At 49.6% G+C, this 6389-nt stretch overlaps 1 long non-coding RNA gene across 2 annotated transcripts in view; it reads right to left on the reverse strand.

Annotated features, from left to right (window-relative positions):
- LOC102437545 overlaps positions 1-4676 on the reverse strand; it is a 12034-nt gene extending 7358 nt beyond the window's left edge. The window contains exon 1 of one of the 2 annotated variants that reach the window (XR_002826263.1): positions 4150-4676. This is a non-coding gene — a long non-coding RNA (uncharacterized LOC102437545). Of the gene's footprint in view, positions 1-3790 lie in introns of both variants that reach the window. The other variant, XR_001351150.2, reaches the window with a different exon arrangement.
- Positions 4677-6389: the final 1713 nt, after the last annotated feature.

Here is a 6389-nt window from a genome sequence, read left to right on the forward strand (position 1 = left end):
TTTTTTCTACTTATTTTTAATCCAAATAGTCCATGTTTCTATTAGAAAAAAATTCGGAGTCTTTAACATCATTTTTTTGAAAACCTTAAGTCATAAATAATGTTTTATGGATTTTAGAGAGAAAGACAGGGAAAGAGAGAGAGAGAAAGAGAAACATCAATGTGAGAGAAAAACATCAGCTGGTTGCCACCAGTACAAGCCCTGACCGGGGATGGAACCTCGACCTTCCGGGACCCGTACGGGAAGAATCTCCAACCAACTGAGCCACACTTGCCAGGGCATCATAAATATTTCAAGTTACTTTTACTTTACTTTTTTTTTCCAAATAAAAATTACTAGTTCCCCAGGTTTTGCTTCTATGAAAGTTAAAAAGTCTCCATTTATGTAAAATCTGGGTGATCGAAGTTTTTTTTTACCTTTAGCTTATCAGTAACACACTGTCTTCAAGTGGGATTCCCTCAGTGGATTGCTAAACCTTACCACTTCCATACATCCCAAATTTCCAAGTACAGCGGTGGAGGCACATTTACGCCCCGTCTGTCTTGGCTCTCTATGTTCTATGTTCTTGATCTATTTGGAAGTACCATCGATGTGTGTATGTACCCGATTCTTCCACTAAAAAGTTGAAGGACAGCCCTGACTGGTTTAGCTCAGTGGATAGAGTGTCAGTCTGCGGACTCAAGGGTCCCAGGTTCGATTCCGGTCAAGAGCATGTACCTTGGTTGCGGGCACATCCCCAGTAGGGGGTGTGCAAGAGGCAGCTGATCAATGTTTCTCTCTCATCAATGTTTCTAACTCTATCCTTCTCCCTTCCCTTCTGTAAAAAAATCAATAAAATATCTTTTAAAAAACCCACAGTCCTATACAATTAGTCCCCCTTTACACTGGAGAATCCTCAAGCTACCCAGAGTCCCTCCACTGGGAAGTGATGGCGCCAGGATTCATAACCACATCTCAGAGCTGCTCCCACTTCTGCCACCTCACTCAAGGGCAAAGGATGAACATGTTTTGTTTTTTGGAAAGTGACACTGAGTTTCATGAAGTCCATATGCTTTACCGCCAGGACATTAGGGAATCTCGGCGCCAGGACATTAGAAAGGACTTATGGGACTTGGGCTTGTGTTGGGCGCTTTCAGGGAGAATTCAAGGAAGTAGGGCTTTGGTCTGGATTCGATGCTATCGGGAAGCCTGCACGTGAACAGCCTCTGAGAAGAACGGTGTATAAAGTCCAGGCCTTGTCCTGAAACTCATGTGAGTGGGGCTTTTTCAGGTTACGCTCTACTGCATCGATCTGATAACTATACTGTGGGTAAGACTCAATTATTTAAAAAATCCCTGGGGTGGCCAAAGAATCAGACCCTTGGTTAATGTTTACTGAGAGTCAAGAGAATTAACCAACTGCATTTAATTTAATTTAGTTCAGGTCTTCCTTACTCGTGTATTGATTCCCTTCTGTGCCAGGAGTGCAGGGAGAGAGCTCACTAAGGACCCTCACTGAGAATGGGCCCAGGGGTATAATAGCATCTGTCACCACTAGATGGCGACCACGGTGCTAAGTAATTGGCTATTAAGACGGGTCCTCAGAACTGAGCGCCATTTCTGTTACTCGGTATTTACTCAGGCATTCATTCAACAAATATTTACTCAATGCCTGCTATGTGCCTGGCACCACAGTTAGGACACAAGGACCAGCAAAGGAAGAGACGGTCCCTTTCCGTGGACCTATGGTCCAGGTGCTGAAATGGACAAAGAACCATGCCCAAAAAATACCATGCCTTAGAGTAAGTTCTGGGGGAGTGCAAAAATGAAGGAGCCATGGGCCAAGAAGAACAGGAGTTGGGAGGTGATGGGTGGGAAAGGACAGCTCGGGCAAAGGGAAGAGCCTGTTGAAGGCTCCCAGGCCAGTGGGAGGCGAGTGTCTGGAGCCCAAAGAGTAGGGACCAGCGGCCTCGGGAGCCACGTTCATTGGTGATTTGGGCGAACGCGCAGCAGGAGGACGCTGAGGGTTTCTAACCCTGCCAGGAGAGAGAGCTGGTGGCTAGATTTGATTTGCATTTGAGAAGGTCAGCTTTGCATTTTGACAGGGAGCCAAGTGGAGGCAGGGAGATCAGTTAGGGAACTACCACTGGAATCAAGGGAGGGAGAGTGTGTCTTGGGTCAGGGTAGGGGCAATGGAGATGAAGGGGAAAGACTGAGCAGCAGGGGAAAGTACCGGAACTCAAGGGGTGGGGGGGGGGGCAGGAAAGGGGAATGCCCGAGCTGGCTCCCCAGTGTCTGCTCAGACAGGACAGCAGATGGGAGGGACACTGAAGGGGCGCAGGGACCTTCCATGGTGAGTGGATAGCTGAGCCAGCCCAGCTCACTTTGAAGGGTTTTGAGATATCCAGGTGGAAATGCCCAGAAGGTAAAGGAACCTCTGAGTCTACCGTTCAAACGTAGAAGCACATCTGTCAGCTGGGCAGGAGTGAGACCACCAGCAGGTGAGAGAGAAGCCAGGCCACCTGGAGAAGACCAAACGCTGGGGCCCTGGGATCCGGCATCAGATCACCTAAGGGATGTGCCAACGGGGGGCATTCATACTCTAACCAGGGACAGAGGTCAGGGGAGAGACCAGGGAAGGTTTCAAGAAAATCAAAGCAGCCCTAACCGGTTTGGCTCAGTGGATAGAGGGTCCCAGGTTCGATTCCGGTCAAGGGCATGTACCTTGGTTGTGGGCACATCCCCAGTAAGGAGTGTGCAGGAGGCAGCTGGTCGATGTTTCTAACTCTCTATCCCTCTCCCTTCCTCTCGGTAAAAAAAAAAAATCAATAAGATATATTTTAAAAAAAGAAAATCAAAGCATTAAAAAAAACCAAACTGGAATATAATAGGATTAAAAGAAACATAGGATTTAGTTCCCTTCCTGGCAAATTGCTCACTTTTACCTGGGCTCCCTCTAATGGACCCCAACCCTTCAGGGCTCTGTAGACACTTTGGCCCCCAAACCCGAGTGCTAGCTCCCCCGGCACCTGTCACACAGTAGCCTTTGGCTTCGATATTTTGCAAAGGGAAGGACTTAGCCCGGTAGGTCAGCTGCTCTGAAGGAGGATTTTTGACATTTCACACATTTCCCTTGTCCTTCCCTGTTTCGGTGGTTCTCAACCTTCCTAATGCTGGGACCCTTTCATACAGTTCCTCATGTTGTGACCCAACCATAAAATTATTTTCGTTGCTACTTCATCACTGTAATGTTGCTACTGTTATGAATCGTCATGTAAGTATCTGATATGCAGGATGTACTTAAAGGGGGTCGCGACCCCCTTTTGAGCTCAGGCGTGGTGCGCCCGGGGTTTGGCATTTCGGGGGAGCCCCCCCCCCCCCCCCGCCCCAGGAGCGTTCTGCAGAGTCATCTGAGAGCCTCGGGGCCTGGTGAGAATTCAGATGCCCTGAGATTCCATGCAAATTCTGCCACGGGAGCAGATGGCTCTCTCTGGGTGTAAGTTTTCTTCTAATAAACGCAACAACTTCCATCGCAAAGGCTGTTGTGCTGGCCGAATAGAAGCCATATGCATGGGGCTTTGTCACATGCGAGGACACGTGGGGGGGGACGGGGGAGGGGAGAGGGAGGACGTGGGGGAGGGCCCTGGGCCGCGTCCCCAGCCCCAACCGGGGACGGCGCTGGAGGGCAGGGGCAGGCCGCCAAGGCCGGGGGCTCCTGGTTGAAACACCTGAAACTCCGGTCACCACGTCCCAGAACCCCCTCCGTACACGTGGGAGGCGGTTAAGGTTTACATCGCCCGTAAAGACTCACGGTGAACGCGACAGAAAACGTGGGCGCGCAGGCCGGGGCGGGCCGCGCTACGGCGCAGACGTGGTGCAGGGCGCTGACGTGCGGCCGCCGGGGAGGGAAATGGCGGCAGGCCGGGCGGGGCCGGAAGTGGCCGGCCGCTAGGGGGCAGCTGCGCGTCTGCAGGCAGGGGCCGGCTGGAACCGGTCTGGCCGGAAGTTGGGGCGGTGGGGGAGCCTGGGCTTCCGCAGAGACGCGTCACGTGGCCCGGCGGGAAGAAAACAACAAGATGGCGGCGGCGAAGGGTGCGGCTCGCCCTGCGACCTTGGGGTGGGGGATCAAGGCGCGTTGGGGACGTAACTAGGCTGTCATCTTTGTCCAACCTTGGAGGCCACGCGGCCGCTCCCGGGCCGAGGAGCGAGCAGACGCCGCACGTGCCAGGCGGATCGGGCCCTGGGTATCCCCAAGGGTCCCCGCGGCGCGTTGCCGGAAGCCGCCGGCCTGTTTCTCGGCGCCCGTTGCATGTTGTCCCCACGTTTGCTGCGCTTTGCCCACCAGAACCAGGACGGCGGGAACGCCTTTCTCTGGGCGCTTCCTTTTAAGGGAGATCTTGCCTGGCGAGCCCTAGTTTGATTGAAAGGCATTCGCTTCTTGCAGCAGTTTGCTTACCATTTCCGGCCTTTGTTCAAGGGTTAGGGCAGCCCCGCTCCAGACGGAGGGGGAGGGAAACACACCCTGCATGACGCAGCCTTAAAGCAGCTCCCCGCCCCGCCCAGTGTCGCTGGAATTGGTTTGATTTACACACAGGAGCTGCTCTGGGACAAAGGAGGTGTGACACAGCCCCAGGTTCTGTTATTTTATATCACCACCTTAGTTGTTTCTCAGAAAGGGAAATGTGGGTGATGGTGAAATGCTGGAAATAAGAAAGAATTGTGTTCTTTATGTTCCAAAGATCCAGCACAAGATTACACACACACACGTTTTTTTAAAAAAAGAATGAATTGGAAACGTCCCCTATCAGTCTCGCCCACCACTGCCTGACCCTATTCTGCTCGCCCCCAGGGGAGTCGGAGCTCAGTAGACGCCTCTTTCTAATCTGGCCCCACCCTATCCTGTCAGCCGCCTCCAAATCCCCGCATAGTTCCTGCTACGCCTGACTTTTCACTGTTTTTGTAGTTGTTGTTGGTTTGTCCTATTTTGTTGGCTCTTTTAAAAATCCACAATGCCTTCGTGTTCCTTGCCTTTGTATATGTCCTTTCTTTCCCCCCCCCATTGTTTTTTTCCTATTTCACCAGCTTAGTCTCCTTCATTCAAAGCCACTTCCTCTATGAAGCCTTCCTGTTTTTCCCCTGCCCTAGTCAGATAAACTTAACTTGATGTTCCCATGGCTCTCTGATCAAATTTAGGATCTGTCATTTACTACAATTTTACATGTTAGCCCACCTGACAAAAATAAGTACTCTCCATAGAAGGGGATTTTTACCTTCCCAGAATTTTTACTCTTCCCAGAAGTTATGCCTGGCACATAGCAGGCATTCAATAAATAATTGTTGCATGAATGGATGAATGACCAAGTTAAGAGTAGGCGCTCATGATACTATTTTGATGGGCTGCACACAGTGGTCAGCTGTTACTTATTTGGGGCAACATATTTGTATGCTGTGTGTGTCAGTCACATTTCCTATCTCGGCCTGGCACCTTGAACTGGAAGCTTTTCATGTTTACCACTCTCATGCAGGCAAAGAAACCTAAGTACATATGCCCTCCTTAAGGCCTTAAAAGTATAATTATCATACTTAAAGATAAAAAATAGTTAAATTTCTGATAAATAATATTTTTGTGCAACTATGTCCCAAATGTCACTTATACTAAAAAAAATTATTCATCCTTTATCAGAAATTCTAATTTGTCCAGATGTCCTGTATCTTATCTGACACCCCTACCTCAAAGGCTGAATTCCCAAACCCTGTCTTCCTGCATTGAGACCAAGACAGGAAATTTTATGAACTATGTATTTTTATCATGTTTACTAAATAAACAGGCAACCAAAATCTCCCAGCTCAGCTTACTAATACTTTTACACATTTTGGTTTCTTCCACAACTCATATTTTAGCCATCAGAGTGAGGTTCTAATTTGCAGTAATGTAGCCTCTTAGCCACTTAACAGTTGAATTGGCTCTGAGAGGGGAAATTCAGGTGAGGTAACTCCATCTGCATTCTCTATAATAATACTGTGTGAGTCTCTATTGCATACACTATTTTCTTTCCATCTCTATTCTGCAGAGATTAATCCCAGGAACAGTAGGGCTCCTCTCAGCCACTGAAACCGAGAGTTATTTGGGCTGTAAAATGCCACTTCCCTGTGGAGGAAAGGGGATCGCCACAGTACCCAGCGCTGGCACCTGCACTAGTCTAGCTAGCAGCCGTCATGTGTTATTACAAACTAGAGGCCCGATGCATGAAATTCGTGCAAGAATAGTTCTCCTTTCCTCAGGCTGCTGGCACCGGCTTCCCTCTGGCACCCAGGACCCGGGCTTCCCTCGCAGCCCCAGCTTCGTCTGGAAGGTCGTCCAGAAGGACATCCGGTCTCATTAGCATATTATGCTTTTATTATTATAGATG

The sequence above is a fragment of the Myotis lucifugus genome, unplaced genomic scaffold (assembly GCF_000147115.1).
Source record: "Myotis lucifugus unplaced genomic scaffold, Myoluc2.0 scaffold_431, whole genome shotgun sequence".
NCBI classification, from domain to species: Eukaryota; Metazoa; Chordata; class Mammalia; order Chiroptera; family Vespertilionidae; genus Myotis; species Myotis lucifugus.